The following is a 13,146-nucleotide window of genomic DNA, read 5'->3' on the forward strand; positions in this document are numbered from 1 at the left end:
ACACTAGGAGAATTGATCTCCTGAGTACACTAGGGGGTGATATTAGTAGGAATAAAAGAAAGGATACACAAGTAAGGTTTATATCTACGTACAACCAACAATGGGACCTGATGAGAACTATCCTTAAAAAACACTGGTCGGTCTTGTTAACCGATCCAGTATTAAAAGAACAACTTCCCTCAACACCCCTTATGACAGCACGTAGAGGGAGAAGCTTTAGAGATGTCTTGGTGTCAAGCCACTATGTCGCCAAACCCACCACACTATTTGGTGGTGGGGGTATTAGAAAAGGTTTCTTCCCCTGTGGAAAGTGTCTAGCTTGCAAAAATCACATTAGATCCACGTCCTTCACATCATCGAGTGGCCTCAAGACTTTTGACATAAGAGTTAACATCACATGTACATCTACACATGTCATATATTATGCCATGTGTAGTTGTAATCTGATATATATCGGGCTCACGTCACGTGAGTTACGGGTCAGAACCCGTGAACACGTGCGTGACATTGAGGCCGCTCGTGATGTGGACGACGTGGAGTCTTTAAAGACAATTCCCAGACACTTTAAACTCAAACACAAGTGTAATTCTAAAGAGTTGAGAGTCTGGGGAATTGACTGTGTACACATGGGGATTAGAGGGGGGGATGCTTTGAAGGTGCTGATGCAAAAGGAGTGCCGCTGGATAGTTAATCTCGATACTATGGTCCCTCATGGACTTAATGAGCAACTTAGTATTGCATCTTTCTTGTAGTAGCTTGTGTCATCTCTGGACGTAGGATCGCTGCTGTTTTTTATTTATTTTAATATATTTGTCTCTTCTTTTTCTTCCTTTTTTTGTTATCTTTTTATTTTATTTTGTATTCTTTAGTGCTATAATGTTTTTTAGGATTTGTTCCATCATTACATCTCGATTAAAGTTCGGCCTGGATATGGACCCTTATATGTCACCAATTGGAAAAAGACTTCTGGATCTGGGATGCCTTTTATATATGTACCTTGCACATCGTCACTTTAACTTCATTGTTCTTTATATTTATGCACTATTATAGTAACAATGTTTATATTTTCATCTGTGTGTTTACACTTTCTAGATGATTTTCATCATTATAATGTATCTATATTACAGGGCTGCTAGGGGTATATATTGTCACTTTATTAACAATGGGGTAGTAATTGTATTATAATTGTTTGTCCTTGTGGCATCCTTGTGATTGTATTGTGGTTGTCTGTGTTACGTTGCAATTTTCGGGCGCTATATGTTTACGGGCCACCCTCACCTTGCATAAGGAAGCTCCATCTGTGCGCGCAGAGGAATCTGGCGGAGTGCCAGTGCGCATGTCTGTGACGCGGACATTAACTGCGGCATCGTCCGGGCGCCTTTTTGTGACGTGTGCGGGTCAATGACGTCACCGGTTTTCCCGGTGGCCCGCACCGCCATATTGTCGCTGGTGATGATACGCTCTGCAGCGTCCGGATTTGTCATAGACATGCGCCACTTTATTGGCATAGCCGCGCACTATAAAAAGCAGGTTAAGGGAGACACATGTACTACTGCGGGCCCCCCGACGAAGCTGTGGGCGAAACGCGCGTAGGGGTGCGTGTTGTGAACTATGGAAAAGGAAAAGGGTAAGATGGGGATATGGGTTTAGTTTACTCCGTGTTTACCGTGGATGTGTTGAACTATAGGATATTTTCCTTTCACTGGATTTAATGTTCACACTCCATATAGCTGTGAGGGGATAGATTGAGCACTGAGCATTCTATTTTTGTCCTGTGGCAGCGTTCTTCTCATGTTAATAGGTCTTATGACCCCCCATTATATCAATCCCCCCCTCCCTGCCTTCCTATATCCATGGTGCAACACTGTTTTTATTGCACCCATTCTCTATACTCAAATATTTTTGTCTCTTTTTTGTATATATATCTGGACATTGTGTTTCTTGTATATTTTAGTGTTGCTTACGTTGCACCAATAAACATACTATTTTATATAAATATATTCTTCTGAGTCTATATACTTCATGTCATTTGGTAAGTTAGGTGCATAATCCGGTATTAAATTGGAAATCTATGTCTGTGATTAGTTGGGGTTGTCAGGGGGTTCATGGTGACGTTCCTTTGATGTCAATTGCCTCCTCCCCTTCTTCTGAAATTCCTGAGTTTTTGTCTGATTTTCAGAATGTATTTGATGAGCCCAAGTCCAGTTCCCTTCCACCGCACAGGGACTGTGATTGTGCGATTGACTTGATTCCAGGCTGTAAGTTCCCTAAGGGCCGACTTTTCAACCTGTCTGTGCCAGAACATGCCGCCATGCGGAGCTATGTTAAGGAGTCTTTGGAGAAGGGGCATATTCGGCCATCTTCTTCACCATTGGGAGCAGGTTTTTTTTTGTTGCCAAGAAGGATGGCTCCTTGAGACCCTGTATTGATTATCGCCTCTTGAATAAGATCACGGTCAAATTCCAATACCCTTTGCCTTTGCTTTCTGATTTGTTTGCTAGGATTAAGGGGGCTAGTTGGTTTACTAAGATTGACCTTGGAGGGGCATATAATCTTATTCGTATTAAGCAGGGTGACGAATGGAAAACTGCGTTTAATACGCCAAAAGGCCATTTTGAATACCTTGTGATGCCATTCGGGCTCTCTAATGCTCCATCTGTGTTTCAGTCCTTCATGCATGATATCTTTCGGAATTATCTTGATAAATTCATGATTGTATGTTTGGATGATATTTTGATTTTTTCAGACGATTGGGAGTCTCATGTGCAACAAGTCAGGATGGTATTTCAGATCCTTTGTGATAATGCTTTGTTTGTGAAGGGGTCTAAGTGCCTCTTTGGAGAACAGAAGGTTTCTTTTTTGGGCTTCATTTTTTCTCCCTCATCTATAGAAATGGATCCAGTTAAGGTCCAGGCCATTCATGATTGGATCCAGCCCACATCCGTGAAAAGCCTTCAGAAATTTTTGGGCTTTGCTAATTTTTATCGCCGTTTCATTGCCAACTTCTCCAGTGTGGTTAAACCCCTGACTGATTTGACCAAGAAAGGCGCTGATGTGACTAATTGGTCCTCTGCGGCTGTTTCTGCCTTTCAGGAGCTTAAACGCCGATTTACTTCTGCCCCTGTGTTGCGTCAGCCGGATGTTTCTCTTCCATTTCAGGTTGAGGTTGACGCTTCTGAGATAGGGGCAGGGGCCGTTTTGTCTCAGAGGAATTCTGATGGTTCCGTGATGAAACCGTGTGCCTTCTTTTCTCGAAAGTTTTCACCTGCGGAACGCAATTATGATGTCGGCAATCATGAGTTGTTGGCTATGAAGTGGGCATTTGAGGAGTGGCGACATTGGCTTGAGGGGGCCAAGCACCGTATTGTGGTCTTGACCGATCATAAGAATCTGATTTATCTCGAGTCTGCCAAACGGCTGAATCCTAGACAGGCCCGATGGTCCCTGTTTTTCTCCCGTTTTGATTTTGTGGTCTCGTATCTTCCGGGTTCTAAGAATGTTAAGGCGGATGCCCTCTCTAGGAGCTTTTTGCCTGATTCTCCTGGGGTCCTTGAGCCGGTCGGCATTCTGAAGGAAGGGGTGATTCTTTCTGCCATCTCCCCTGATTTACGACGGGTTCTTCAGGAATTTCAGGCTGATAAACCTGACCGCTGTCCAGTGGGGAAACTGTTTGTTCCTGACCGATGGACTAGTAAAGTGATTTCTGAGGTTCATTGTTCTGTGTTGGCTGACCATCCTGGGATTTTCGGTACCAGAGATTTGGTTGGTAGGTCCTTTTGGTGGCCTTCTTTGTCACGGGATGTGCGCTCCTTTGTGCAGTCCTGTTGGACTTGTGCGTGGGCCAAGCCCTGCTGTTCCCGCGCTAGTGGGTTGCTTTTGCCTTTGCCTGTCCCTGAGAGGCCTTGGATGCATATTTCTATGGATTTTATTTCAGATCTTCCGGTTTCCCAGAGGATGTCGGTTATCTGGGTGGTTTGCGACCGGTTTTCTAAGATGGTTCATTTGGTACCTTTGCCTAAATTGCCTTCCTCTTCTGATTTGGTTCCGTTGTTCTTTCAGCATGTGGTTCGTTTGCATGGCATTCCGGAGAATATTGTGTCCGATAGAGGTTCCCAGTTTGTTTCTAGGTTTTGGCGGGCCCTTTGTGCTAGGCTGGGCATCGATTTGTCATTTTCATCCGCATTTCATCCTCAGACAAATGGCCAACCGAGCGAACTAATCAGACTTTGGAAACTTATTTGAGATGCTTTGTGTCTGCTGATCAGGATGATTGGGTGGCTTTCTTGCCATTGGCCGAGTTTGCCCTTAATAATTGGGCTAGTTCTGCTACCTTGGTTTCACCCTTCTTTTGTAATTCTGGTTTTCATCCTCGTTTTTCTTCAGGGCAGGTTGAGCCTTCTGATTGTCCTGGGGTGGACTCTGTGGTTGACAGGTTGCAGCAAATTTGGGCTCATGTTGTGGACAATTTGGTGTTGTCTCAGGAGGAGGCTCAGCGTTTTGTTAACCGTCGCCGGTGTGTTGGTTCCCGGCTTCGGGTTGGGGATTTGGTCTGGTTGTCTTCCCGTCATGTTCCTATGAAGGTTTCTTCCCCTAAGTTTAAGCCTCGGTTTATTGGTCCTTATAGGATTTCTGAGATTATCAATCCAGTATCTTTTCGTTTGGCCCTTCCAGCCTCTTTCTCCATCCATAATGTTTTTCATAGATCTTTGTTGCGGAAATATGTGGTGCCCGTTGTTCCCTCTGCTGATCCTCCTGCCCCGGTGTTGATTGATGGGGAGTTGGAGTATGTGGTTGAGAAGATTTTGGATTCTCGTTTTTCGAGGCGGAAGCTTCAGTATCTTGTCAAATGGAAGGGTTATGGTCAGGAGGATAATTCTTGGGTTATTGCCTCCGATGTTCATGCTGACGATTTGGTTCGTGCCTTTCATTTGGCTCGTCCTGATCGGCCTAAGGGCTCTGGTGAGGGTTCGGTGACGCCTCCTCAAGGGGGGGTACTGTTGTGAATTCTGCTCTTGGGCTCCCTCCGGTGGTTATAAGTGGTAGCGCTGCTGTCTTTGGATCGCAGCATTCATCAGGTGTGTCCACTTATTGCAATTCTGACTGGGCTATTTAGTCTTGCTTGACCCATTAGTCAGTGCCAGTTGTCCATTGTTCCTGGAGGATTCACATCCCTGCCTGGTCTCTCCTGCTTTGCTGTTCATTTCAACAAAGATAAGTTCTGGCTTTGATTTTTGCAGTCCACATGCTGTGGGCCTTATTGTTCAGTTCTTTTCCATGTTTTGTCTTGTCCAGCTTGGTCTGTATAAGGATTTGTTTAGCCAAGCTGGTATCTCTGGGGATGCAGATATACCCTCCATGCCTTTAGTTAGTTATGGAGATTTTGTATTTTCTGTGGTGGATGTTTTCTAGTGTTTTAATACTGACTGCTTAGCACTCTGTCCTATCCTTTCTATTTAGCTAGAGTGGCCTCCTTTGCTATATCCTGATTTCAGTCTGCGTATGTTATTTCCCTCTCCTCTCACAGTCAATATTTGTGGGGGGCTGTCTATTCTTTGGGGATTTTCTATGAGGCAAGATAGTTTTCCCTTTTCTATATCTAGGGTTATTTAGTCCTCCGGCTGTGTCGAGATGTCTAGGAAGTGTTAGGTACATTCCACGGCTACTTCTAGTTGCAGTGTTAAGTTCAGGGTCTGCGGTCAGTACAAGTACCACCTTCTCCAGGGTACGTCTCATGCTGCTCCTAGGCCACCAGTTCATAACAGGAAGGCTACTGATTTCCACCTGGATAAGGGGACTCTGGATTTGCCTTCAGACCGGCCGAACTCTGCCTACCCTGTGATCTGGTGCTCTGGTATGTGGACGCTGAAGCCTTCAGTAAAGGTAAAGAGACTGCAACCTTGTGTCCTCGTTCTTCACTGCACCTTTCACCATCCACCATCCACACACTGGGAAGCCCTGGGGACATACTTCACCTGTGGGAAGGTATACCATCTAGCTGCCATAACATCACCCTAGCGAACCTCTAAGCAGCGTCGGTCACCCTGACTGAATACCACAGGTGGCGTCACGAACATTATCCCTTTAAAGACCTTTCTCCATTTTCAACGGACGTCCCTAGGGCTACGGACCGGGTCAGCCACAGTGACATCCCCTTTGAGAACCGAAGGGCCCGGCTCTGCGTATCCCACTGCCCTACTGAGGGCGATCCACCTACATAAGTACACCTCAAAAAAGCTGTACGCGAAAAGCGCGTCGGGGTTCCTGGTCCACACCTTACAGGTAATATGCCTATGCTACTAATGTCATATTATCTTGGTTACCTTTAGTTACATATGGTATTCCTTCCTTCCAATATTAGTCTTTAATTGGCTTTTCCACTTTTTCATCTTTGGCACATGCACTTTACTTACCTTTATGATGCAATATTTGTTGCTCCTATTGTATATACTGTTTATCAATTATTAGATAAATTATTTGGAGGTTCCATGCACTTTACAGGTCACTATGACCACAAAAGAGGTTTTTCACCCTTTTTTGATATAAGCATTTACCTCATATATATTCATATTATCATTTCATATTATTCTACTCATCTTTTGTAGCTACATCTATTCTGGTAAACCTTGGCATCTTTCCATATCGATGTGGCCCACTTTATTTGCACATGTTGTCTCTACGGTTTTTCTATATTTTGTCATTTCTATCAAAGATTTATTTTAATTTGACTTCAATAAAGTGTTAAACTTTTAAGGCAGTACCTTTTTTCCTTTTTTCGGATGGATTTATCTTTTGAAAGCTGCCTAACCTAGGCTTGTGTTATATTTTGATAACATACGTAATTGTTGGTAAGGTGTTCTTTTCATTGCGCCATCTGTAAACAAACTGTTGCTTTACATTGCCAAAAAGCTCTATTTTTTGTTTCATGTGTCCACAGAACATTTTCCCAGGAGGATTGAGGTTTGTGAAAGTACTCTTTGGCAAAGATCAGTTGTTCCTTTTTATGTCATTTCTTCAGCAATGGTTTCTTCTTTGGCTTTTGCCCATAAAGCATGGTTAAATGTGTAATATATGTTGCTTGTTGAAACATTGACCCCAGGCTGTTCCAGGGTGGCTTTCCAGTCTTTAGATGTTTGATGTGGTGTTTTTTTTTACACTATTTGCACCATCCTTCAAAGGCATCGCTTGGCAATTCTTCTCTTTCCTCCCCGTCCACAGAGGTTCTTGATGGTTCCATGCTTGGCAAACTTCTTAATAACATTGCATACAGTTGAAACTGGGATACAAAGGTCTTTGTAGATGGCCTTATACCCTTTGGAATTCTTGTGTTAGCAGTTCTGATGTCTTCAGACAGCTCCTTTGTCTTCACCATTGTGACAAAGGAACCGGGCCTACCATGTGATAGATAGATTAGCGAAATTAGGATTATTTAGTCTAGAAAAAAGACGACTGAGGGGCGATCTAATAACCATGTACAAGTATATAAGGGGACAATACAAATATCTCGCTGAGGATCTGTTTATACCAAGGAAGGTGACGGGCACAAGGGGGCATTCTTTGCGTCTGGAGGAGAGAAGGTTTTTCCACCAACATAGAAGAGGATTCTTTACTGTTAGGGCAGTGAGAATCTGGAATTGCTTGCCTGAGGAGGTGGTGATGGCGAACTCAGTCGAGGGGTTCAAGAGAGGCCTGGATGTCTTCCTGGAGCAGAACAATATTGTATCATACAATTATTAGGTTCTGTAGAAGGACGTAGATCTGGATATTTATTATGATGGAATATAGGCTGAACTGGATGGACAAATGTCTTTTTTCGGCCTTACTAACTATGTTACTATGTTACTATGTGGCTTATTAAAACACTGAAGTCATCATTCATTGGCTAATTCATGTCACATGGGCACCGACAATTAATAAACAGATGATTCTCATTTGTGATTTACCACAGGCGAGTCAAAAGGTGTTTCCATACTAATTTAATGTAAAGGGTGCCAATACCAGTGTCACAGTAAGCTTTAGTTTTTTCTATTTTTCCCTGACACTGTTTTTTGCTTTAAATTATTGTTGATCATTTGCTCTTTTGTATTTAACATGAGTGCTCTATACAAACAAAACTGTTTCACTTGATTCATTTTTTCAGGAGATATTCCACATTATGTACTTAAACTTCATGGGTGCCAATAACGATGCTCAGGACTGTAAGTCACAACCCCCATAATTTTCAGTTGCAGCCCTTTTATAACTGCCAGCCACAATTCTCTACTGTAACCTCCAGCCACAGCCTCAACACTATAACTAACACAAATCTCCCCTTTATTGCCAACCACTTCCACTCAAGAATTGACTACACAGCACCTGAATATTTGCCTGGCAATTTTCCACACAAAACAAAAGTTTAAATCTCTCCCCTTTGCTTATTTGTCAAATAACAAAAAGCTAAAAAATAAACAAAATAATTGGCATTGCTGTGTTTGTAGAGATAAGCTAATTACATAATCTGTTATATGACATGGACGGTGACCAAAGCGCTCTTTGCCAGTTGTCTACCCAGTAAGAGAGATTACAAATCTAATAGAATGTCACATAGAAATGGTACCAATAACAACTACAGTTCACCCACACACAGAAAAAAAACAGACCTCAATCAGCTTCCATTATAAAATGTTATGTCCTAAAATTTGCATTATCCAGTTGAAGACTGGACCACTTACCTGAATTCCTGACTAGGCATATTTTCGGTTTCTTTTTCGTACATGCCACTTACAGAGCTGTAAAATGTTTTCTCGTTTTGATATTGATGCAATTGTTGCCTTTTTTTCGTGATAAATAGGACTTAATTTTTATGCCACTGTTATATTCTGTTTTTCTTGCTGATATCAGTGGTAAGATAAGGTAAATAGCTTTTCCATTATTTTATTACTACGAATGACCACTAAAACACATTTAAAAATGAGCTCCCCTTTCTCTATCAATTAAAATATTTATTTTATATTACAAAAAAGTATTTTCTTTTTGTGGGTGGAACTAGTAACTGCAATTTGGATTGACAGTAGTGATGAGCGAGTGTACTCCTGGCTCGGCTTTTCCGAGCACGCTCGGGTGGACTCCGAGTATTTATGACTGCTCGGAGATTAAGTTTTCATCATCTCAGCAGCATGATTTACAGCTATTAGTCAGCTTGATTACATGAGGGGATTACATAGCAAGCAGGAAACCCCCACTCTGCCTGGCTAGTAGCTGTAAATCATTCAGCTGAGGCGATGAAAATTAAACCTCTGAACACTAACAAATACTCGGAGGTCACTCGAGCAACAAGTACACTCGCTCATCACTAACTGACAGTGGTATTTATATTTATTTTATGCATTTTTTCTGTTACTATTATATATTTACACAATTTTTAATTTATTTTACACATTGTATCATCTATAAGGTTATAGAAGATGTTTTGGGGTGAATTTCAATATTTAAATATTTTTACTTTATTCTTATTCCATTATAACTGGGGCTAGCACAATAGCTACAGCTACATGGGAAATGCAGCATTCTGGCTACATTACAGAGTAGTCTGGGACGCAGCAGCTCCAGCTCCCTACATGCAGCGATCGCATGATTGCTGTATTTAGTAGAAAATGCGCCATCGGAGCTTCCGATGACTGTACACAGAGCACTTGTTTAGGGCTGTGTATTCAGCAATAGTAAAAACCATTCTGTTAGTTGCTGCCCACAGTTAGAGTTTGTTTAGATCTTCTTGAATCCTCTCTCTTGCTTCTCTAGTATTAGCTATCCCTCCTAGCTTTGTGTCATCAGAAAATTTAATTAGTTTACCCTCAATTCCTTCTTCTAAATCTAAATAAAGATGTTGAAAAATACAGAACCCAGGACAGAGGACTCATTTGAGACATTCTTCCAACTGGATGTGTAGCCATTTATTACCACTTTTTGGGTCCGATCACTAAGCCAGTTATGAATCCACCTAACAGTTGCCTTGTCCATTCCATACTTAGCCATTTTTTCAATAAGGATGGTATGAGATACTTTGTCAAATTCTTTGCTGAAGTCAAGGTATTCTATATCTACTGCGCTTCTCTGATACACCCAGTGATTCTGTCATAGAAGGAAATTAAGTTAGTCTGACATGATTTATTAGTTACAAACCCATGCTAGCTCTAGCTAATCACTTCAATATTTGCTATTCTCCAGTCTTCAGGGACTTCTCCTGTTCTCCAAAAATTTCAAACAATATGTAAAGTGGTTCAACATGTCACTGCAGAGTAGGAGCAGGACAGCCGGACATTTAACCCCTTTATCCCCAAGCCTGTTTGCACCTTCATTACCAGGCCAAATTTTACAATTCTGTCAAGTGTCACTTTATGAGGTAATAACTCTGGAAAGCTTCAATGGATCCCACAAATTCTGAGATCATTTTTTCGTGACATATTGTACTCCATGATAGTAGTAAAATTTCTTCAATAGGACTTGCGTTTATTTGTGAAACAAACAGAAATTTGGCAAAAATATTAATTTTAATTTGTATGCCCTTAAATCAGAAAGGAATGTCACACAAAATAGTTAATCAATAACATTTTCCACATGTCTACTTTATATCACTACAATGTTTGAAACATAAGTTTTTTGTCAGGAAGTTATAAGGGTTAAAATTGACCTGCGATTTCCCATTTTTTTTAACAAAATGCAGAAACCCTTTTTTTTAAGGGACCACATTACATTTGCAGTGACTTTGATTGGTCTATGTGACAGAAAATACCCAAAATTGACATCACTCTAAAAATGTACCCCTCAAAGTGCTCAAAACCACATTCAAGAAGTTGATTAACCCTTCAGGTGCTTTAGAGGAATTTTTAGATTGAGGAAGGAAAAAATGAACATTTAATTTTTATTTCACAAAAACTTAATTTTAGACCCACATTTTTTTATTTTCACAATGGTAACAAGAAAAATTGGACCCCAAAATGTGTTATACAATTTCTCCTGAGCATACTGACACCTTATATGTGGGGGAAATCCACTGTTTTGGGGCATGGAAGGGCACAGAAGAGAAGCACAGAAGAGAAGGAGGGCCATTTGACTTTTTTAATGCAAAATTTGCTGGAATAAGTAGCAGATGCCATGTCGAGTTTGGAAAACCTATTATGTGCATAAAAAGTGGAAACCCCCCACCAATGACACCAGTTTGGAAACTTGTCCCCTTAGGGAACTTATCTAGATGTGTGGTGAGCACTTTAAACCCCCAGGTGCTTCACAGAAGTTTTTAACATTGAGCTGTAAAAATTTAAAAAATACGATAGTCACATTCTTCCCACAAAAATGTTTTTTAAGCCCCAAATTTTGCATTTTCGTGCAATTTGTTGTGCAATTTCTCCTGAGTACGCTAATACTCCATATGTGGGGGGAAGCTACTCTTTGGGTGCATGGCACGGCTCAGGAAGGAGTAATGTTTTGGAACACATTGGTAGAATTGTGTGTGAGTGTCTTGTCCTGTTTGAAGAGCCTCTGATGTGCCTAAACAGTGGAAACCCCACACAAGTGATCCCATTTTAGAAACTAGACCCCTCAAGGAATGTATTTAGATGTGTGGTGAGTACCTTGAACAGAATTTTACAAAGATGAGCTGTGAAAATGGAAAAAAAAACATTCTCACAAAACTGTTTTTAACCCCAATTTTTGGACCACAAAACTTTGCTGAGCAATTTCTCCTGAGTTCAACGATACCCCATATGCTGTCAAAAACTACTTTTGAGGCACAGTGCTAAACTGAGAAGGGAACGAGTTCCATATGTTAGTTCAGATTTTGCTGAAATGGTTTGAGGGTGCACTGTCACATTGGCAGTCCCCTGACTTGTTAGAACAGCAGAAACCCCCTTATATGACATCGTTTTACAATCTACACCCCACAATGATTTAATCTACGGGTGCAGTGATCATATTGACACCACCTGTGCCTCACAGATTTTTATACTATTGGGCAGTGAAGAAAGAATAATTACATTTATACCACTAAAATTTTGTTTTAGCCCTAAGTTTTTAATTTTTCTAAGAGCTAATAGGAAAACATAGACCTTAGTTTGTTGTAAAACGTTTTCCTGAATGCACCAATACCCTACATTAATCGGGAAATATTTTTCAGGCAAAGTGCAAAGTTTAGAAGGGAAATAGGACCATATTATAGTGTACATTTTACTGTAATTGTTTGCAGGTGCCATGACCCACTGGTAGAGACCCTGAGGTGCCAGAACAGCAGAGTTCCTCATAATTGTCCCCATTTTACAAAATATACCTCTTGGTGAATTAGTCTACAGTTGCAGTGGTCTTATTGACACCTCAATAGGGTTGAGCGAAACGGATCAGTCAATTTCATAAATCGCCGACTTTCGGCAAAGTAGGGTTTCATGAAACCCGAGCCAATCCCAGTGTGGGATCGGCCATGCGGTCAGTGATCTTTGCGCCAAAGTTGCGTTTCATATGACGCGTTCAGCGCCATTTCTCAGCCAATGAAGGTGGACGCAGAGTGTGGGCAGTGTGATGACATAGGTCTCAGTCCCCACCATCTTCGAGAAGGGCATTACAGTGATTGGCTTGCTTTCAGCGGCGTCACAGGGGCTATAAAGGGGCATGCATGCCGACCGCCATCTTACTTCTGCCAATCTGAGCATAGGGAGAGGTTGCTGCAGCTTCGTCAGAGGCAGGGATATTGTTAGGGAGGGAATATAAACCCCCAAACCGCTTGTGCTGTAGCGATTTCCACTGTCCAACACCACCTTTTCTTTGCAGGGACAGTGGAGGCTAGATTTCTGCGCATCAGCTCTGTAGCTTATAAGGCTCCCTGATAGCTGCATTGCTGTTTGCACGCCGCTGTGCAAACCAACTGCTTTTTTCAAAGCAAAAATCCTGTTGCTTCTTTCTGCACAGTTCTCTTGTTTCTTTGTTTGTCCACACTTTTGTGTGCAGCAGTCCTTTTTACTGCTGGCTGCCATACTTGTCCTGAGATCATTGTAGGGAGATTATATATATATATATATATATATATATATATATATATATATATATATATATATATATATATATATATATATATATATATATAACAATCTGCTGGCCACTGTCTGCCACTGAAGCTGTGTAGTGTAA

This window comes from Ranitomeya imitator, chromosome 4, assembly GCF_032444005.1.
Source record: "Ranitomeya imitator isolate aRanImi1 chromosome 4, aRanImi1.pri, whole genome shotgun sequence".
NCBI classification, from domain to species: domain Eukaryota; kingdom Metazoa; phylum Chordata; class Amphibia; order Anura; family Dendrobatidae; genus Ranitomeya; species Ranitomeya imitator.